Here is a 24,286-nt window from a genome sequence, read left to right as displayed (position 1 = left end):
TATTTCCCGTAGTTCAAAATACAATGTTTTCAGGAATGAAAGTCAAGAAACATCGAATAATAACGTTCAATTTTTTACAATTAAAAATAATTCTAATTGAAATGGAAGATAGAAGGTTATTTTTCTTGCTTACGTTTGTATTATAATTATGAAACATCGTAACAAAAGTTAGAACGCTCTTCGTATCAAGTGTCGATATATGCTCTTCAATTTGTTAGAAGCGAAATTTCCTTCTATATCATTCAAGAGACATCAAGATCGTTACTTTCTCGACCATCGGTTAAAAATCCGTAAAGTTAGTCCCAAGAGGCGATGAAAAGACCCCTACGGTCCCCCAGCCAGATCTTTTAACGGACCCCAAAAGGTTGCGCGTCAAGTGGTCTTTTTCCCTCCCGTTTTCTCCCCACCAGGCTCTCGAGAAACATCCTAGCGTACCACCTGCAAGGCGATTGGTCAGTTTAGAGACAGGTCAAACGGCAACACATCGGTTAGCGTTTCTGTCACATTCATCTCTCTCGTTTCGAAGTACCCAGTCGAAGTTATTGTTGATAGCGTCCCGAATTTATCCGCGACGTCGCTCGTGCCACGTGAATCAGAAACCGTCGGTTTCGCGCGTCGAAAAGCGTCCGACCGTGTCGACCGATCAAACGAATGTCGAATTCCTGCGTGTTTTTAACCGCGAGCTTTTCAAACAGTGCACATTATGCGCCGTGGTAACGCGAGTGTAGCAAAGTGTTTTGACACGAGTCTGGTGCGGTGATTTTCTGTGAAACGTCCCATTCGATGAATGAAGAAAGTACTGTCGTGCATCGGGAATAACGCGGGAGGATTGATCATTCAGGTGAGTGGTTTTGTTTTCGTGTATGTAACTCGTTCGTGGAATTTGAGGTTAGGTTGTGCCAGCGTTTAGCCTGCGTAGTGTTTTACGACACGGTGGTCTCGTTGGGCGCGCTGCGTTTTTCGGCCTGGAACAATACTGTCCTTCGAAGGACCAGGCATCCGGGTCCTCTCGAGTCGAGGTCTAAAAGGGCCCCTTTCAGTTTCTAAACGATGCGTGCCGGTGCATGTCTCTCTTTCTCTCAGCCCTCCTTACTGGAATGCGAACCTTCAGAGATCCTGCTGTGTTTCTACTATAGCCTTCCTCTGCAACAGGTAGTGATGGCCCACTAACTGTCACTATGCTTTTCCTCCTAACTTTTCTTTCGTTCTGTTATCGCCGGTTTTCATGACGTTTCCTTCCCGCGATAAACGTAAATGGAATTTCAGAGCATTTCCGGTCCGATGGACCTTTGGCTTTGTAGTCGCGTGGATTATTTCACATCTCTTAAATACTATACACAGGTTTAATATTTTTGACATTTAAAAATAATTGGTGATTCTTTTCTTATCCCATATTTAATTAGTAAATCGGAGATGTTCTCTTCAGGCAAAAGATTGAAGAATATAAATATATATTCATTCACATGTAACGTTTCGATCTTTTTTTAGAGTCTTTTCCAAACTATTTATTGCAATCACATAAAATCTATAGTAGAACAAATGATTAAAGAAAGGTAAACTAAAAATTAATTAACAGCAAAGCATTATGAATTAAATGATAATGCCTATTCTAAACCGATTTTTCGGTTTTTTTGTCCAATATGGTCACACTCTTTCATTTTTTGAAAATTTTTAACATTGTCACCAAAATAATTGCGGAAGGTCTTTATCGGAGTCGATTTGGTTCATTTGTTGCAATCATCATATTTATGTAATTACATGTATGCTGTATTTATAGTAATTTTAAATATTTATTTCTTTGGCACATTTCGTAGAAGGCACTATTATTTGCAACTTTTATTAAACATTTTTCATTTCTCTTACAAGGGTAATGCTGTCTTTAAAAAATCTGTAAATTCTCAACCTACAAAGAACAGTACTATTGTATTATGGTTCTCTTAATGCGTAATTTTTGGGAATTGACCTTTTCTTTATCTTTGCAAATAATAGAGATAATTAAGGTGATGATGCACGGTGAGCTATATGTATATTACTTTATGGTATATTATTTAAATGCTATATTTTATAACAATTTTACCGAGTTTCATCGATTGATTCGAAGAACAGTATTCAACGTTGAAAAAAGCTAAAAATGATATGCGCTAAAAAACTGACGAAAAATTAGAAATGTAAAAAAGTAGTGCATATTAAGATACAATATTAAATAATTCTGTAGTTTATGTTTTTAAATTTAAAGAATTAAATTAATTCACGATTTATAATTTAATAATTCAAATTTTATAACTCAATAATATAAGTTCATATGAAATTTGTTTATATGTAATGTAATTTTATACAAATTTTTAGTCTAGAAAATGAAATATTTTATTCAAATATTTCAATATCTTAATAGTTTAATAGTTTTTACGCAGAAAATTGTTAAGAATCAATTCATGCAAACATGTCATTCTTTAAAAATAAAACTAAATTTTAAATACTCTTTATACATGTATTTATGCAAAACTATGGACGGCAGATTATATTTCCTGCACATGTACAGTTATTCAAATATTAATTATAAATTTTCAGTTTTTGAATCACCTATACAGAATCTAGATTCTAGATAGTAACTGCTTAGATATATCTGCGTGAAACGTGTCTAGTAAATGTTAAAAGGAATATCGTTGCATTCATACATGATCGATTTTCGGTCTGCAATTCGAGCCCCCTTGCACGTTTATCTTTTTTATGTAACGTGGACAGATTTTGTAATGGAACACCTAACGCGAAAATGCTGCATACTTTGAGAAATGTGTTTATTCGAAAACAACACGTATGTCAGCAAATTTTTCCTACGTAATGCAGAGTCTGTCTACTTATACTCCTTTATTTTTCATCTTGTAATTGGGAAAAATATCATTATGGCGTCTTACAAGTTTTTACACGTTGGACATATACATTCTTATGACCTTTTGGTATCATCTGAACGATCAAAAAATGATGCAATAATTTGAAACGCAATGCTTACAAAAGTTTGTTAATTATACGGTACAATTTCAAAGGTAAACAAGTATGACCAACAGTCATAAAACATTGATGCGTGATTTATTAATTACAAGTCAGTTGCGTTTTATAAGGGTATACTGATAGAAAGTACTTATCTACTAATAAGTTCATAGTAATCGATACAATTACAAGTTTATAAGTTACAGAGTAACGAGTTCTTACAAGTAACGCGAATGCATTAATTAATCGTTTTTTCACCCGTCAAGTATTCTGCATCTGCCTGTTTGTATAGTATGACGGAAATATGAATGAAAAAAGATAAGCTATCTTGGACTCTTTTCATTCATGTTGTACAGATTATAACTGCAGAAAGTAAAAACTTTTACTGATAAAACATTGTTATAAACTGTGTTTTAATTTAAGTGATTATATTTTGTAAACAGCATCAAGTAATTTTTATAAAATTGTTGTTACATATTGTAGAAATTATTGATGATATTACAATATTATTACATATTACAGAAATTATAATATGTATATTTCTATACGTGTTATACATTATAGTTGAAATTATTAATCACAGTTTATTGTTTTTGCAAGGTTTGCAATTCTTTATTTAGGACATCAAATTTATCAGAAATAATACGAATACAATCTATAAATAATTAATTATTCTGGATCTACTCTTTCAAATTTTGTTTGTAAATTTCTGTTCTATACGTTAATCGTTGTTGACATTACATAAGTATTCAATGCCACATGTTTCCTATTTGCAAAATAATTATTAATCTCGATTCAAAGTTCTGTAAGACCTGAATCTTACAAGAAAGTGGGTAACTCACGTGCTTGGGTATGCATATAATACTTTAACTCGCTTTACGAATGCAGCAGTTATGAATAGTTTATAAAATCGCTTAAAATTTGTATTCCTAAAGCTTCAAGGTTTATATTCTTCGTGTTCGTGAAAGCTGCAGATGTAGGTGTATTGATGTTGTTTTCACTTTTACCTTATGATACATTATTCATATTATTTACTTTGCGAGACTAATTCTTCATTACTTTGCTTGACTTTTCTTTCGCTATTCAATTCTTAATTGTTCAGAACTATGTACAGTTACAGATTAAAACAAAGAAACATGATTACTTCTTTATTCGATTATCGATATAAATAACTTTATGAAGTACAAATTACTTGTATAATTTATTTTTAACAGATATGAAAAATGACATTATAATTATAAGAATAAATACCTATAAATGTAAGAAAATATTTAGAAATGTAATTTTTTTTATGACGAAAATTACAAAATACTTCTTTCGATATTAAATGCATTAAATATTAGTAAATGGTAAATTATACGTAACTAAACCTTAAATAAACCGTAATATAATTGACGCTTGTATTTATTTATTTCAATAGAATGATATGCATTTAGAACGAAATTTTCTCTCTTATTTTATGTACTTACCGCATAAATGTAATATTTATGGCAGTGCTGTAAGAATAAAGGTTTAAAAAATTGAATTAATTCTAAAGTATTTAAATATTTCGAAAAGTAATTTAACAAGAAATGCCACAAGTATGAATATTGAACATGGATTTAAATTTTACCAGGATAATAATCGCCAATGTAAATCCTAACTGTACAATGGCATAAATAAAGGATATAAAAGATATAATTTATAACTGTGCAGAAGTATAGTAACCCTCTGCACTATGCACTGATTCAAATGTAACTGAAATTTTCAGAAATGAATTGAATCGTCCAAAAAACAAGAATATAGAGAAAAACTGTTTGAAAAGTGTTATTAAAAATAAAGGATACCTAATGAAGTATTAGACTGATAATGAAGTATTTTTTTGACAAAATTTTGTATTTTCTTCAGTTTTCTTCCTATAGGTAAATTTATCTCGAGAGTGTAGATAAAATTTTGTTACATTATGTATTTATTATTATATTTTATGATTGCATTGTGTTATCGAAATTTCAATTTGGACACTGCAAGAATATTATCGAAGCGTGAAGTATAAAAGATTTTGACGTTGTTGAAGAAAAAGTATTTTGCGTCAAAAATTGTATGTATTGTACTCCGGAGTCATAAAGTTGCTTATAATTTATTACAAAACACTGAAATATACGGTAAAAAAGGGGTAAAGGTCGACCGAGAGCAATAAGTTGTCGTGAAAGATGTGCAATTTTAAGAGAAGGGTTAAATTGCTATTGGACAGCAAGGTAAATTGTAGAAGCTGGGATATATACAATGTATAATATGTTATTAAACAGCATTGACGTTTAATTCAAAAAATTCAAAAAATTTCATCTTTAATCATTATGTACGAGCATGATTATAGTTTGCACAGGAATACATTCATTGGAGAAAGAAATAGCAAATTGTAATTTTACTGTTATAACCCGTAATGAACAGAAAAACGATTCGAGGTGTCTTTTGGTAATATTTTTCTTAATATATATGTTACCGTGAAAGACCGAAATCTGGTGAATGTCGACATTTACTGGTGAATGTCAACATTCACATAGTCGCTTGGTGTATGTCCGAAATATTAGCTAAATACCTTTATTTCGGACTTACACCGGTAAATGTCGACATTCGCCATGGACTAATGGTGAATGTTGAACATGTCGGAGATTTATTGTATTTTCTTCTCCGTAATTCAGTCGCTATAAAACGTCACAAAGGTGACGTAACTTTTTCGCCTCTCTTTCTGAGAGGAGAGACCAAGAATTTAAAACACATAGTACATTCTAAGCATACGTATTCTTCCTCCGTGACTTATTCTGGCGTGAGTTTCATATAGTATACTGAAAAATTTTTCATTGGTAACATAATACTGTATATTCGTTTCCCCTGATTTTAATGGTACAATTAATTTCCTTTCATCATTAATTTTTAAAACGTCAAAACGTTTTAATCGTCTGTAATCCAAAGGTGTGTTGCACTTAGTTTTAGCAGAAACCAATTCAGAAAGTATTTTAGAGTACGTTTCTTGAGAAAAATAAAAACAATTGTCTTCTCGTTTACTCGCAATTAATGCATTTAACTTTTCAAGAAAAAGATCACGATTTACTGCAGTATGCATTCAGTATAAATTACGGTATTGGAAAAAAAATTAAGAAAGCGCTGCTCGCATTATCAAATCTTGTATAAGATTGACAAAGCTGACTGACTCCCAGCAGAACACACGATTTGGCGGGAAAGAGTCAGTCGCTTCTTTGTCGGCTCCTCTCTTTTGGACTTCCACCAGAGCATATCTGTGATTTTCGACATACACCGGTGAAGGTCTGAATATACAAGAATGTAATAAAATATTCGGTCTTTCACCGATGTATTTGGTGAATGTTGACATTCTCCAATTTCGGTCTTTCACCGTAACATATACATTTAACAGTTATAGTTTTTTTAATATTTACTACACTAAGGTTCATGAGGCGGATCTTTAAAACTTTTAAATTAATTTTAAAAAATTTTAAATTAATGAGTCACTTTACAACCATATTTACTTATATTACAAATTATAATATTAACCGTTTGAGTGCGGAGGAGCGCGAAAGCGCTCCTCTGTTTATATGCCAAAAATGCGGGGAGCGCTATTGCGCTTCTCTTGTTTGATGTTAAAATTGCAAAGAGAGAGACTGCGCTCCTACTTTTTTTTCTCAGTTTGGTGTGAATTTAAGCTGGTTGCACAAGTGAAGCATATGATTTATCGGTTTACAAGTAAAAATAAGTTATCTACTTTTATTAATATTTTTTTTTATATATACCTAAACTCATCCGCATTTTTGGCATATGCTTACAAAATTTGTGCCGCACTCAAACGGTTAAAACAGCACTCGTAAAATATTTTTATACAAATACACTGATCATTATCACAAAGTTAGGACACAAAAATAAAATGTAATTCATGTAAATAAACCTAAATTGCACTTGTGTTACTATCAGAAAAATTGTACAAAATGTGATTGTTCAATTTTGCTCTTTACTACTCTTCTAGTTGAGATATAAAATTGAAACGTATAATTTGTTTTTCTTGATAAACTATCGAATGGTTTATCATAAGTCGAATTTGTTTTAAGGTACTTTTTATCCCCCTATCCGACTATGTCCTTTAAATAAAACTGTACATTGACAATTGTGTTTATACTAGAAGAAGCAAATTCCGAAATTGTACTCTTGTTTTGTCGTGGCTCCCTACCGTTTTAGTATTAAGTTGAGGATTCAATTTTTGGAGAAGTACGTCACTTGAAGATACCTTGGAAATCCTTTAACCAGTTAGCTATTTCATTTCACCAATTGCCGTTTCTTCATACATGTCAAATACAGCTACCTGGTTAAAGTAATAACATACTAAAGAAAGGAAGTTATAGCTCCATTATGGCAATATTAAACGATGTACTATCTTTTTATCTCTAACGAAATATTGAATACCTAGGTGAGTAAATATAACACATTAATCATGTGTACTTTGAAAATCGAAACACATTAGCGAGAGTATATGCCTCATAATCAATAATGAAAGGAGCAGAATTGTGCATACGGAAGAAAGGTCATTATTCCAACGTTCTATAATTGATAAAACATTGCTTGCATCTTTCTGCTTTTTCTCGAATATAATGACTGTCAAATGTATCGTTAGTACTGTTTACAAACAGGATAGGCGTTATACACCGCACAGGAATAATATTTTAGTTATAATTTCATTTGTAAGCAATGAATTTTCAAACACAGATTTCTTATTTTTTCATTTTAAACCGTGTTTCCTTCTTATTTTTCATTATTTCGAAAGTACGTTTCCTTATTTTTACCATATTTCTAAACTACATTCCCTACTTATGTTACCTCATGTCTACTTCGACATGCTATTCGATTGCAATCTGCGTGAGAAGATTCGCAATGATATGTAAAAATTCATTAAAATCTTGGCGAAATCTCTTTCTTTGTGCGAAATGTAAGATGGAGTTTCATATCTATGGAACTGATAATCTATATATAATCGTTAAAGAATGTTAGTGGTTGCACAAACATGTGCAACAGGTAGCTGGTTGAACTTTCAAAGGATTCAGATGTGATCTAATTAGCTACACTGTGTGATGTATTCGTGTGAATCGATTCGTTATACTACGTTTCGTTATATTTCGTTTACTTAGGACGTTTCAGGAATTTGATGAAAAACACTGCCTTTTTTTATCTTGCATCGCTTCGATGTAGAACCTTGACTTACGTAAACGGTGGCGTAATATAGGGATCAAACAAGAACAAATAGAGTTGATTTCCTGTTACTTCACGTACCTGTTTTACAATCTACATTACTGTTTCAATTAGAAGATTATCTTTCAACAACGATGATTTTGAGTTTACGATCGATATCAGAATTAGTTGCTCATAGTTCTTTTTGTTGTTCACGAATATGTGTGTGCAATGAGTAACAGGCAAGTAATTTGCAGATCTTTAGGTTACAGGCTAAGATTTTTTAATTATACATATAATATCTATTCACATTTGACTTAAGGAAGATTCATTAGTTAAAATAGTTATAGATGTTGAAGGCGAGGAGATCTGTGGACGAATAATGTCGTAATTAATTAATATTGTACAAAGCACAAAAACTATTTATTTAAGAACGATACAAAATACAATCAGAATTACGTGAGAAGAATATTAGAGAACAAAATTGAATCGAAACATGCGAACACAAGAAGGAACGAACAATGATGATTAACATCGCTAGATGGAGACAAATGTTAATGCTAATTCGTGTATCGCTCTTATATCGCTTTTATCTCCAATAATAGATTCGTAAGAAAATTGTAATATTCGTTCCTTTCCGGCACCAGAACTTTGTCCTATGTTCTTTTCCTCTTATTTACTAAAATTTGATAGCTTTTCTTAATCACATGCTGTACTATTTTTTTGTCAGATACGTCAGTCAGAACTATCTATAGCGGCAATATTAAAACGAATAAAATTTTAATTTCGATTTAGAGTATGAATTTTGTGTTGCTTTATTTACTTTTTGTGCAAATGGGTCAGTACGAAAGTAATAATGACAATAACTATAAAAAAATACCATAGTTTTCTGACTAAAGAGAGATTAAATTCGAACCAAATGATAGGCAGATAATTTTTATACCTGTAAAAAGTAATTGGCAAATAGATCAAATATAAAAAATATTACTTTTATCAGTGTTTTCTCCTACAAGTAATTCTATGAAACCGATTTATAAAAATACATTTACATTGTAATGTATTGTTCTTTTTAAAAGAATTTCATTTTTTCGAATAAATTAATTCCTAGTAATATTTTGTCAAGTAATTAAAAAGTCTGTAAGATTCATAACAATTCATAAATATTCATATGTCAAATAACGAATATGCTCGAATGGAATATGTTGGTTTTTCTTCTTGAATTCTTAATATATCTCGTATGTGCTTAATCTACTCATCACAGATGTAAATAATCACACGTTTTCACACGTTCCGCGTTATTCAAGTTCTCAAACAACTTCATTTAGAAAAAGAAATTCACGCTAGTAAATGATTCACGTCTAATTGTACATTGCACGAGGGAAAAGAAAAATGCTTTGTATAAAAGAACGCCAGGAAGAAAGTGAAAAGATTTTCTCCGGCTAATTAGTATTTCTCATTTCATGGTCCATTTGCATGTTTCCCATAATTACTACGAACCGCTTTCCGAGTTCTACGTTCTTCGAAATCGATAGGTATCATTGTGCTGCTTTCTTCATTTCAATTCCGATGTTGTCAAATCGTGAAAGTTCAGTTCATATCGAAAGAAAGTTGCTGCATTACGATGCTTCTAAAACCTAATTTTCGTTTGTAACGACGTTGTTAAAATTTTAAAACCGAATTTCAATATTAGTTCCTGTTTGTTAATTAGATTAGTATCTCATTTGTTACGAAATATGTTAAAATACGCAACAGATTATGAAGAAAAAGGAAAGCAGGAAGTAAGATACAACGTGGAAATGTAACAAAATGAACGGGTAACTCTGCTATTTCATTATAGTGTCAAGGAAGATTGTTCATTTCAAATCAACGGCTACATTTTTATTTTAATCGTTCTTATTTTTAATGTGACGAATAACTGTAACTGATGTAATATTCATCTATATTTGTTAACAATGGAAAAATGTCGGCAAGTTTTCGCAAAACAATCTTTAGGCTTTCCTAACATTTTGTTTAAGCTATCGCTAGGTTCTCCATAAGTTAGGGATTTTCAAGGCGTTTTATTCACTGGGAATTGCAAACTGATTTAGGATGAGTTGTGAATTTCGAAACAGGAGTTTTAGGACCTCGATTCTTGAGAATTTTTGGTATTTAGGACCAAATTACTTAAACAAAAGCTATGCTATCGAGGGAATCGAATGTTGTGTCCTAGAAGGCTTTCCTGCACTGGCTATTGCCGTGAAAGGACGAAATATGTGCTTAAACGCGTTCACTAAATTTAATTAGGTGAAACTTCACCTATAATAGAATTTGTTTAATTATCTTACAAACTAGAAATAAGAAGTTAGCAACTACGTACACAAAGATTGGGACGGGTGCAAACCTAAATACATTTGATAAATCGAACCTACCTTAACTTATTTTAGAATTAAGTTCATGATCATTTGGAGTAAGATAATTTGATCTATTACAAATCCAAATTGGGTTAGAGTAGGTTAAATTACTTTTGAGGGATGATATTAAGAAAACGATCGGCTCACCAAACTCTACCAACTCTCTTTACTCACTCACTTATGAAACTTTGTTACCTTATAAAGAACATCCGATTGAGCATTTGTATATTGCATTTTGTGGGAAGACGGATAAAACTTACTAACAATTAGAATTACTCTTTAAATTATAAAGTACCATGCACTCATGCGTACAAACTATTCGCTGTGTGGTTAAAAGCTTGACTGGATCAAATGGTTTACGGACTATAATCAAATATTTGATTATATTACAGCACCATAATTACAGTTACAAGCTGACAGTTTACAGTTTAACTGGTGATACTATTAGTACTATATTAATTATGGTGCATTTATTATAACGTTCAAATTATTTGTATTATTCATTATGTACATTAATACGGTTAGAGGAAATTAAATTTGCAATCATTAAAAATCGTTAAAAGTTGTACAATACGTATTTAGCATAGATTATTATGCAATATTATAATGTAGGATAGTAATGTACACGGCGAATAATTGAAGTTATAATAAAATACTAATAGCAGTAGTAAATGTAGCATTTATTTTGCAACATTAATAATTATACTTTAATATAATCAAATGTTAAGGAGACGTAGTAATAGAAACGTGGATCTTTCTATTTGCAAACTAATTTTTAATCGCGACGATTTCTGTGTGCCAGAGTTTTACTTTAGAATTTAAGGAGTAATTATTTTTAATTGTTAATATCTTTTAAAGAGTGACAAGTGTGTCATCAAAATGGGATATATGAATGCTTAGTTAGTTGTTGATGGCAAAATTTTAAAGAGCAGTGAGCATAACACTTGAGGCAATTTCCCTTGTCAGAAAGACTCGTTTTATCTACAGCAATCAACATTAAGCATTGTGGTGTTGCGACCTTTTTATGTATAATTACTAAGGAACTTAGATTTTTATATAGTGCGAATTTATGACAAAGACAGTTCATTAACAGCTTTGCTGCCGGATACTTAGTTAACCATTTCACTAGCGTCTACCTTGTATACGTGGTAAATATTTTGAAACATAAGCGACACAAACCGCAATTCACTAAATTAATTTAATTTTTATAACTTATATCTGAGTTTACTCAAAACAGAAATATAAAAAATCGAATAACGCAATTTATAAAGCAAAGCTGAAATTATTGATTTACGTTTTTTTTTTTTCAAAAAAATCGAGCTTTGATGCATCTCATTAAGAAATCTATAAAGATTAAAGAATAATAGTCATTTCAATATTTTTTAGTAATGTTTTCCTAAAATTTCAGTACGAAATCCGTATTTTTTAGTATTTCTTGCAGTTATTTATTTATTATTTATAATCTTTGTATATACGCTTTAACATTGAGCACTGTAATGTTTTACATATACTGGCCACGTCCACTATTTTCTCAAATTATGTATTTCAGAATTTTTGCGTGCCATTAACAAGGAAAAGCACGGAAGTGTTCTTCTCCGATTTTGATGAAACTTCGTACATTTGTTAAGCAGGAAAAATTAAGGAACACGTATTTTTTTATTGCCTGAGACGCGGGTTTAAGGGGTGAAACGACCCCTTAAAGATTCAACGCGCTTTGGTTATCTCGAAAACTATAAAAGATACATTAAAACTTCTAATAGGAAAGTTGTATGGACTTTTGCGCATAATAACAGAATGTTAACAAATTGTGCAAAATGAAATTTATTTTTTTAACAAAAAATTTATTTAATAAAGTGAAAGTCGATAATCTGAATTTTGCTTGTAACTACCTTTCCAGTCGAGGTACAGGATTAAAACATATTGTACGGTGGTGTTTTTTAGTAAATTACTGCTTGATACATTACAAGATAAAGTTAATTTAAATACAGTTTCAATTTATTCATTCTGCTATAGTCTCTCAGAGGACAGTCTTTTTAATTGTCATACTAGTGGCCAATTTCTGAAGCATTTACAAATTTTTAAATATAATTTCTGAATTTGTGCAATTTCACTTTTTTTAAAAAGTAGTCTTGTTACATAATCTAGAACGCTTAAAAAATATCTTCAGTCATCGAATATCGCTATTTAATAATCATATATTTCGTATTGTTAACTCAGGTAACATTAATATTAAAAAATACTTAAAGAATAATATTTAATTTAGACCACTATGCCAATTTTTATATTATAACGTAGGTACATTTAAAATACTAAATTTCACAACAATTTTTAGAGGACCGTAAGTGGTTCGCGTTGGTGTTTATATGTATAGATTTGTTTATCTTTGTCATTTGAGAGTTAAAAAAAGTTTTCGAAACAAAGGCTTCGTTATCTAGGAGTTAAAGTTTTACCAAAATAATACAATTGAATTAACTATTGAAAAGATATGAGACTACAATTACACACATAAAACTTTATAACACACTATCGATTTGTTTATTAAATCAAAGAGGTTATTCAAATCAGAGTGGACACCTGGAATACCTTACTTGTTATTCACAAACGTTTGCAGCTAACAACAGTATAATTATTTATAAACAGAATATGAATCAGTGTCTTCTTATTGTTACTTGAAAAATAAATAACAACACCAAATGAAGGATGGAAGCATTATAATTCACAAGACATATTATGTTTCAAGTACATATCATTATCCTCTCAGTGATTATATTTCCTATATGTATTCGTCACACTAAATACGCACGTGTTGAAGCTAATGGAAGTGTACGAATCATTAACCTGTTTAATAAATTATCAGCTTCCCAACATAACACATACTATGTACACATTAGCGAAATTATAAACATTAATTCTTTCATCGCATGAAATGTATACCAAAGTGCAACCTAGGCTTCTACTAAGTAATAATATATGTGTAACTTGACAAATTGTAAATTTCTAAATTTTTATATTTACACATTTCAATTTTTTTTTTAATTTCCTCAAGTTCTTAGATCTACAAAATTTAAACACCGAACTTCTACATCCTCAAACTCCTAGACCGCGAAATCCTTAGTTTCTCATATTCATACATTTCTAAATCTTAAAGTCTCTAAATCTCCAAACTCTCATATCCCGTATTCCCCAAATTTCCAAATTTCAAGGTTCCTAGATACGTCCACGAATTTCTACGTTTTCAAATGTCTATAGTTCCAAATTTCTACGTTCCCAAATTCTTACCCTTCAATTCCTAAGTTATCAAATTCCTAGATTTCAGATCCGTAGATCCTGAAATCCTGAGGTCTCCGAATCCTTTAATTCCCATGCCCGTAGGTCCCCAAATCCTAAAGTTTCCAAATTAGAATACTTAAATTTTCATACTTCCAAGTACTTACTTCATCTCGAAATTTTCAAATTTCCTAAAATTCCTAAAATCGATGACTATATTGACTATACATATCATTACAATATGTATTACATTACTTCCCGTTGCGACGCATGCAGTTTTTCCATGTTACGAAACTAACATAAAAAGATCGATCCAAATCGAAACATGCGGAAAGTAGTCTCGAGAAATCGTCGTCGATCGTAATGAGGCCATTGTCGATGTATGTACGTTCTCGGTAATCTAGGAAACGGTTTTGTCCGTTCATGACAAGTTTTTCTCACTAGCCGTACTTTTTTCCAGCAGTGTGCGCTACATAACAAACTCGACTAAACAACTAACTTAACTGTGCGATACTTGGCATTTTATGGTATGACTTTCATAAAATTGACCGATTTTGGGAAGTGTGTACAGTAAAATCCCATTTCTCGATACTTCAATTAACACTGGTTTGCTATAATATGATTTTCCACCAAATAACAATTTTTGTACTTCTTTTTCTTTATGTATACATATTATCGCAATTTGCTCATTATGAAGTTATCTTGTGTCTATGAATGGATTAAAAATGATATTCCGGTCATTTGGTTTTTGTTATTTGTTTTTTCGGCGTTTTATTGGCATCGTTAACATATTTAATGTTACGATTGTTTAAACACTGACGAAGAAAAATAGTAAAAATTCTATAAAAATTCAAAAAAGGCATTTATTCAACTTTTCAGGAGGTAAAGTGGCTAAAATTGAAGATAAATTTTTTTAGGTCGTTTCATATTCCACAATGACCATTCAAAATTAATTATTGGACGACATAAACATAGTATTATCACTTAATATGGTTGTATGAATCACTCTGTATACAAGGACCTAGGGATTAAAGAGTTCAGTAACCTAGAATTATAATTTAGAGATATAGGTTTTTATTAAAAGTATCCATACATATAAGTATTTAGGGACCTAAGGTAGTAGGAATGTACCAGTATGTATAGAGATGTAGAGCTTTGGAAATGTAGGGATATGTAAATCTAGTAATGTACATATGCAGATATAAATTCTGATATAATACACGTGCTTTTACAGTAGGGATAAATAAGATCTCAGGAAATGTTATGAAATTCAGAAAATAAAAATAAAGACGAATATAAAATTAGATTTAGATTGCATCAGCTAAGATTCAAAATTAATTGAACGAAGTAAAACCATTTCACGGAAACGGATATTGCCGCCACGTGACCAAATATATGAGTCTCTGTACGACGTTCACGGGGTAAAAGGATTAAAATAACGATAAATGCGAAAAATCTCGTCAGATAATCCTCGCATAGAAAGAACATATATAAATTTTTATCGGAAGTGCGAAACCTAATGGATTATTATTTACGACCCACTAGAGTGGTATTTTATGCTTCTCAACACGTGTACACCAATAAGGTATAGTTTGAGGCCGGAGGCATGCATTTCCTGCACCTGTCGTATATATAACACGTTGACCATAGGCATGGACACGTAAAATGATGCACACACATTCCCTCATTGCTTGTCGTCTTGCATAATTAGCGAGCTGTGCGGCGTGATTTTTCACGCGTACCTGTTGTATTTCGATACGGACTCATTACATCTTTGTTGCTTTTCTTCTTTTCACTGAAGTGGTACCAGGGTAATTTTAAATGTAAATTGATGCATGAAACGTTCAGCGTACTGTATTAGGAAGTGATAAGATTCACCCCCCCGAAAATGTACTTTACAACGTTGTTGTTCAGCTCTGATTTTTATCTATAGGGTGCCTTTTAAAAGTAATAGAACTGCTTTTTATAGTCCGGGAGAAGCGTAGGAAACAATTTTTTACTGGTGGGAATAATGGTCGAATAGATAAGGTTGTGAACAGAATGCGTGCTTAGTCGCCACTAAGCATTTTGATAACAAATATCGCTAAAACCAAAGAATAGTAATACAAGAAGAGGCAATATTCTTTATGGACACCTTTGATCTCTCGAAAATGATGATCTTTTGAATTAGTTGTTCAAAAAAGTGGGAGATTTAAATCAAGCGAATCTAATTTCATGTCAGCCTCTAATAATTACAAATCAATTTACATTTATTGATATATTTACGTCAATTTTGCAACATTGAAAAGTTGAAAAAGAAAGGACTGTTATGAAAGTGATTACTCTACAAAGTATATTTGAAGAATACATATCTCAGAAATGATTATTACATATAACTTATAAGAAAATGACAAACCATGTATTACTAAAAAATATAGATGAATGTGTTACAGAGAAATGATACAATATTACGAATAAATTACTGGTGCAGGTTTAAACCGTTCTTTCATTCGCGTCGAAATTGTACCCACTATTAATTACTAAAAAGTAGTTTCCCTGCAGAGTGCCGCCTCTTGTTTTATCCCTGCTTATTGCTAAAACAGTCAGACTGTGTTGACACACCTCGTCACGAGCCAAAATGAACCGTACACTTTAGCAGCGTTAAGTTACAGACGTGTACACCGTGTCGGCAACGTGACAAGGAACGAATGTGTTTAGGCGAATATTCGCCCGTTTGAACAGTAGCACGAATATTTTGCGTAGCAATACTGTAAAGCTGGGTACACATGAACGAGCCGCGGAACGAATCACGAATTTTGAACCATGAACACGCATTCGCCATCAGTTTGTGGCTGAAGATGGAACAGGACTGTCGGTTTATTGGTTTCGGTGCACTCTACGGTAACGAATCTCTTTGTGTTCACGGAAAAGACCGACAGAAATTGGTTCGCTGCGCAGCATTACAGGATTGCCGCGTGACATGTTCGCGCTACCATCTAAACAGACGAATATTCGTTTGAACACGTTTGTCGCGTTCGTCTGCATCCAGTTTAATGCCGCGCAGCGAACCAATTCGTTGCCACAGTGTGGACGGTTTTCTTTGGATTTGCTACATTTTCTCCTTTTTTTGTCCCTTTGAACTCATGATAAATTAAAATTAGTACTACAACAGTAGCTATAAGCAGAGTTTTGATTTTCGGCGAGAAACACTGAACTGATAGCGAATGCCTGTTCATGGTTCCATGTGCGGCGCGCGTTTAATTTTCCTTGTACATTTTGATTTTGATAGGAAATTGTTTAAAATGTCAACTACTCTGCATTTTCCCCGAAAATGGGGTAAGAGCGTAACTTGAAGTTACAAATACTTTGAAACTTTATTTCATGTGCAATAGGGCAAGAGCAGAATTATTAACAAATCTGCTATAAAATGCTTTTTACTGTATTATGCAAGTACTCTATACTGCAAACAAGTACTCTTAGCTGAAATATAAAAGGGGATATAGTGAAACAAAACAAGGAAACAAACATATTAAATGGAGAAATTTCGTTCATATTGTAATAAAAATAGCTTGTATATGCACTTGCTCCATTTACGAACTTACCCTACTTCACCTTATGTCAATTTAAATATTTAAAGATTTGGAGTTTTGGAATTTGAGACTTTGGGAATTTAGGAATTTGAGAATCTGAAAAATTTACAGATTTTGGGATTTTAGAATTTGAAGAAATGAGTTATTTTCGACACAAAGAATTTAGAAATTTGTTAACTTGGTGATTCAAAAACGCGGAAACGAGAATTTGGAAATTTTGTTATTTGATGATTTACAAATTTGAGAATTCGATAACATAGAAATTCCGTAATTTAGTGATTTAAGAATTCGGAAATTTAGATATTTAATATATTATCAAATTTAGAAATTTGATAATTTTAAAATTTACAACTTTAGGAACATGAAGATAAGAAGTTCCAAATTTATGAACTTTCATATCGCGAAATTGACTAATTATCATTGCGCATAAGTTCGTGAATATATTAAATGACTTTGTAACCAATTTAAAATCTTATATTTTTAACCGACTTCGAAAAAGGAGGAGGTTACTCAATTCGATCAGTAAATTTTTTTTTTTTTTTTTTCCTATGTATGTTCGCGCATTACGCCTAGCTGGATGGACCGATCGAAACGAAACCTTTTGCATTTGGTAGGTTCTGATTCCCCATTGGTACCATTATCAAAAAATTTTTCATTTTTTAATTGCAAAGTATTGTTATTGCAAAAAAACCGGCAACTTTTGAAATAAACTTTTCTCGATTTTAGTGCGCTTTTAATATCTTATCACGGACATGATTCTGAACAATTTTGTTCATATACAAATTTCGCGGAAAGCTTTAGTTTTCGAGATATTAGCGAAAAATTGTTATTAACTTTTGAAATCAACTTCGAACGATTTTAATGTCCTTCGAATATGTTGTTAGGGGCGTGGTTCTGGACAACTTTTTCCTCTTGCATAATTGACCGAAAGCTTGTGTTTTCGAGATATTAGCGAAAATTGTTGCTAACTTTTGAAACCAACTTCGAACGATTTTAATGTCCTTCTAATACGTTATTAGTGGCATGATTCTGAACGAGTTTTTCCTTATGCATAATTGACGGAAAACTCTAGTTTTCGTGATATTAGCGAAAAACTATTGTTATTAATATTAGTGGAACGCCCCGTGCTATGCACGGGAAAGACAAGAAAGGGCAATTACAATGCACTGTACCAAAACACTAACTAAGCTTTACCGCTCTGACACGCGACTTATACAGCAAGATGAGTTCACGTTGACGTTGGTGTATTATTCCCATTGCTTGGTACAGTCTCCGTATCGTTCTAAAAATGCATCAATTTGATTTGTTAGAAAATTTGTTGCGCGGGATCTGCTATTATTTTACGGATACTTTGACCCTTGCGCAGTCCTAAACCGTAAGAGATACACATGCGCAGTAAATTTTTGCAACGAAAGTTAACAAAGAACAAATGGATGAAGCACCCTCAATCATGATGTAATTAGTTTGTACTTGTCTCTGAAAGAGTGTCCCTTATTTTTTTTTCTATGCATGTTCACCGGTTTTTTCCTAGGTGGGTGGTCCGATCGGAACAAAGCCTTTTGCATCTTGTAGAGTCTGACTCTCCATTGGTACCATTACCAAAAATTTTTTCATTTTTTTGTTGCAAAGGATTATTGTTACAAAAAAGATTGAAAAACGAATATCCATGTTGTCTTTTACTTAACTATGCTCATGGCATTTACGCAAACAAACAAAAAAAAGCCCGGAAGAACTGTCTCATAGTATCCTATACAATTCTCCCCATTCCACTAAAAAGCGTGAAATAAAATAATTTTCAGAAAAAAAAAACCGACTTCGAAATGCACTAAAAAGTATAAAATAATTTCTATTTCCTAATGAAGTAATTTCTATTTCATTCAATCATACAATTACGTAACAGATATGAATGAAACATATTTACTCGTTAGGTAGTATATTAACCTTTTAGGTACGGCCGAATTCTGCGTGTGGGTATTTCCCTGGACGGCAGGGTCTGACGTGAACGATGTATTATCGATATAACACTGCAAAGTGTGACGGGCAATCCCGTTCTGTGCACGAGAACATTCAAATGAAGTATTTGATCGCTGTATCTTATTCTTTTTATCTTCTTCATACCCTGCATATTTCTATTGATTTTATTTTCGATTTCCGAGTCGGATTCTGAATTGTCAGAAATTGCCCTTTGTTTTCTATTTTCATGTGGCATTTTGGGGTTAGAGACTCTAACAATATATAAGGACATGTTAGAAAAAACAAATGGTATATTTATTTAAGGAAAAAGCAATAATTTATACCTGACTGCCTATTTTGTCTATCTATTGTTTTATTTGCACTGTTGTAAATCGATGTAAAGAAAAAATAAGTGTACAACAATTATGAAAGCCACTATAGTGGCGCGTCGTCCTGAAAGATCGTATCCGCGAAAGCCACTATAGTGGCGCGTCGTCCTGAAAGATGATATCCACAAAAGCCACTATAGTGGCGCGTCGTATCTAAAAGGTTAAATACATTTCAACTTTTTCGGAGGCGGCGCAAAATTAAAAATACCTCAGTAAACGTTGCCGCCAATAACCAGTTGATTGTGGTATGGCGTATTGGAAATTAATAAATCCTGAGAAAGAATACGTACCATTATAGATATATTTGGTAATATACGTAAATGTAACGACTGCATCTTCATTTTGCAACGTTTCTGATATAAATGAAATTGAATTGACTTCGTTCGCATGTGGAAGCCATGGCTCTAAGAACCTATAAACGGAGCCCACGACGCGGGAATTACCAAATTTGCGGCAGATGGGCTCTATCTTTCTAGTATATGCGGCGATCGAGTCTTTCCGTCGCATACTCTATGAATCGAGCCCTTTGCGGACTACCGCCGCATATATGCGTTCTGCGTAAATCATCAAATTGGCCGAAGAACTCATATACGCGTTTGGCGAAAACAGTTGATTGAGCCGAGAAACGCATATATGTGTCCCACGTAAATGCGTGGCTATGGCCGAGAAACTTAAAACTATGCGTTCCGCGAAAACAACTGATAGAGCCGAGAAACGCGTACATGTGTGCATGCGCGTAAATCTGTGCATGTACATATAATATGTCCAGAATTTGACTTGGAATGCTATGAATGAAAACCGCGTTTAAGCAGAAATATGCGCTGGCAATTTTTAATGACTATCGTGGCAGGAGCTCGGCCCCACGGTACGGTTCACTTCAAACCGTCCCGTTCACAAAGGGCTAGATAGACCATAGTTACATTCTATACGCACTAACATCTACTTCGCGGCGTGCTATCGAGTTATATGTATAGAAAAAAAAATAGCTATACAAGCTTTGCCTATGTTCGGCTGTCCAAAGATTGACATGTTCAAGAAAATCTTTTAATTTTGCGCCGCCTCCGAAAAGGTTGAAATGTATTTAATACACTACCTAACGAGTAAATAGGTTTCATTCATATCTGTTACGTAATTGTATGATTGAATGAAATAGAAATTATTTTATACTTTTTAGTGTATTTCGAAGCCGATGTTTTTTTTCTGAAAATTATTTTCTAACAGAATAGTATGAAATTATTGGTTAAACGTCAGTTTTAGCTATAAGTAGTAACATAATTACTTTTAGCCAGGTTTTTGACATTTTTGAATTTTGGTAATTCAGAATTTAAAAATTTTTAAATTTGTAATTTCTGGAATTTTATATTCTTTGAATTTTTCAAAATTGAAGTTTGGCATTTTTGGCGTTTCAAAATTATAAAACCTTAGAATTTCAAAATTTTAGAGTGCTGAAATGTTTTAATACTGTAATTTCATGGTTTTGAATTTTAGGACGTTCTTTAATTTTTTAATGTTCGAATGTGGGTTTTACAGTTTTACAATTTCTGAATTTTAGTATTTTATGTTTTTGGCATACTTTATTTTTTACGCTTTTTGTTTAATTTTTTGGAATTTTGGAATATTTGACTTTTTGCAATTTTGCAATTTTGTATTTTTGATTTTTTGATATTTGGTGGAATTTCGACAGAAATTTGATTTGAACGAAAAGAACAAGAAGATCCCTCCAAAAATAGAAGAAAATTTTAATGCTACACTAATTCACTGCATACTAATTATTGCCCTCTATTATAATATGTCGCGGAAATAAAATTAATACTTCAGCGGTGAGTCTAATTGAATACTCTATCATTCTTGATGACAAGTTTTCTTTTTAATTACATTTTCCCAAGAGCTAGCTGACACTGATAAATTATGCATTCTTATACCTAATTGTATCTGACTATCAGATATTTCTGCAGCGGAGAAACGATATTGACTGTAATTTCATGCTCGTCACGTACACTACCGTCCATAAGTATCCGGACACTTGGTTTCGTTACATAAAACATAGTTGAACTTTGTAGGAAAGGTATTTAGGGTTATCATATCATTTGTAATAATTATTATTATCTTTTTTGAGATGTCATAACGTAATAGAATTAATTTTTAAGTACAAATTATAGAATGAAAGTGTGGAAGTAAAATTCATGTCCAGAAGTACAAAGTCCAAATTTGTGAATTTAATGAAACGCTTTCGATTCTAAAAAAAATTTTAATTTCTGCTGCGTTTCATTTCTATGGTGCAGAACGTATTCAGAGGGTTCTTCGATATGTTTCAAGTGTTTGTAAACTGTTGGTAGATGTTTAGGTTCCCTCAATGGAGATAAGAATGGAGGTAGCGCTACGCACTCGACAGTTTCGGTTTAGTTCGTCTGTAGCTTCTTTTCCATCGAGATATGAGTTCCAAACGAGAATTATGAATGGAAAAACGTTCCAGTATTCTGACCTTCGCAGAAAAAAAATCGATTTTAGTTACTGTTGCAGATACTTGAATAACTTTCATGCAACGCAAATGCATATTTCGCTGGTGTCCGGATACTTATGGACGGTAGTGTATCTGTGAGCTGTGGTGAACAGCATTCCTAACCCCGTTAATATTCAAGCGCAACTATTTTTTCAAAATTGCGAATAAAATAGATTACAAGGTAATAAAGACATAAGCAGCGATTAAACGCTTGTTACACGAAAAATAGTGTCTCTGTGAAATTTTTAACCCATGTTCTACAAGTAACGATAAATGATTTTTAACCATCCGTGTAATTAGAGGTGTTGTTGCAGCTTTAATTGACACCTAAATGTAATCCGTAAAATTAAATGCATGCTTTTATTTTCTCCGCTGAATAATAACGAGCAAATTTCCTTAATGAGTTTGCGTTTCACGTCTAGCGGTGTTGTACGTGATCTAATTTGCATTAACCGTTGCCTTGGACGTCCGTTAGTAAATCGTTAATTTCAGTGTCGAATGTGAAACAGTTTCACGTCAAAATAGAACGTTGCATTCAATATTGCGAATACATATTACACTGTCCAACAGCCAATTGGCGTTTTTATTTTCGTTCAGCAATTCGTATAGCTTTTTGCGCGCTGATTACGAATCTGCACCCCGTTTTTCTCCAGCACGTAGAGTTTTTGAGAAATTTGAGTTTGAAAAAAAAAAACACATTTTTAAAATTTGAACCAATTTTGTAAGGTAACTATAAAAGATACTAAGATTCTGTTTGCATCAAAAGATTCTATGGACTTTCCCGAATACAGCGATATCTGCATTTTATGCATTCTGAATGTTTAAACATGTTTAAATGGTCATTGAACGCCGAGAGACACGAATTTTTCACCAATTTTTACGTATATTTATCAATTTATCTTAAAAAGTAAGGGTCTAGTGGAAAATTGAACTATACCACGCAATAGAGCAGATTTTCACCTTTAAAATGCACCCATAGACAGTTGCAACATCGTTTTTTTTACGATGCCAGAAAGCAAAATAGCAATGTGCGAGACGAAGCAGTGGTGCTTCGCGTTAGAGCGACTGTTCCATATCGCGCCAATATTAACGCTATGGCGCTTTGGCGCGGAGCACATATCGCACATATCTTGGTACGCGAATTTTTAGCCAAGAACTCAATAAGTGTAATCGAACAAGCGCCGTATTCACCAGATATGGCCCCGTGTGACTTTTTTTTAAGCCCAAAATTCAAATTACTCCTTCGGGGAAGGCATTTTAAGTCGATAGAGGCCATAAAAGAAAATTCGCAAAAGGAGTTGAAGATTCTATCTTCTCCAGCGTTTAAAAAGTGTTTTGAAGACTGGGAGAAGCGTTGACGTATGTGCATTGCTTCTAATGGACCTACTTTGAAGGCGACAAAATATATTTACTTATTGTTAGATGATTAAATAAGCAATTTGAGTTTTATTTACAAATTTCGGGTACTTATTTTACAGAATGTATATGTATTCCAAAATTTTTTAATTAAAAACATTTAGTTTCCAATTGTCGTATTTGAACTTTAATAGTTTTAAAATACAGAAATCTACTAATTTATAAATTGAAAGATTTAGAAATTGTTTATTTTCTAATTAAAAATTAGGTACCTATCAATGCTTGCAGGTGCACTACCATTACTATTACAGAGTAAATTTATTATTCAATAAAATTAAATATTTTTTAAATAAAAGAGAATTTCATGCTTGACATCTTTTACATACTTGTTCGACATACTTGTAACTTCGAAGTCATTTCGCGATAACAGTGATGTCGTTTCAGTAGAAATTGCTGAGTTTCTGCTGCACAGTACACGTGCTTTACTTTTACTTCAACTGCAACACACTTTCTCGAAATTAAAAACAGATGCAGCAACTATGTAGAGAGTGTATACATTTATAATAAAGAATTCATTATTTAAATCATTCTTTAATTAAGACTGTCTAATTTGTAAATGGGAACAATTTCATTTTTGATTTCCATATTTAAATTATAGAATTAAATACTAGA

The 24,286-nt window shown here is 32.4% G+C and overlaps 1 protein-coding gene across 5 annotated transcripts in view; it reads left to right on the top strand.

Annotated features, from left to right (window-relative positions):
* Positions 1-91: 91 nt before the first annotated feature.
* The window catches only part of LOC100878472 (uncharacterized), a 422,291-nt gene continuing 398,096 nt past the window's right edge, over positions 92-24,286 (top strand). For 2 of the 5 annotated variants that reach the window (XM_076533669.1, XM_076533665.1), the window contains exon 1: positions 95-841. The gene's annotated coding sequence lies outside the window, so the exon portion shown is untranslated. Of the gene's footprint in view, positions 842-24,286 lie in introns of all 5 variants that reach the window. The other 3 variants (XM_076533671.1, XM_076533666.1, XM_076533667.1) reach the window with 3 other exon arrangements.

The sequence above is a fragment of the Megachile rotundata genome, chromosome 7 (genome assembly GCF_050947335.1).
Source record: "Megachile rotundata isolate GNS110a chromosome 7, iyMegRotu1, whole genome shotgun sequence".
Lineage (NCBI taxonomy): Eukaryota > Metazoa > Arthropoda > Insecta > Hymenoptera > Megachilidae > Megachile > Megachile rotundata.
The sequence above is the reverse complement of the archived record's forward strand: the minus strand, read 5'-3'. Positions and strand labels throughout refer to the sequence as shown.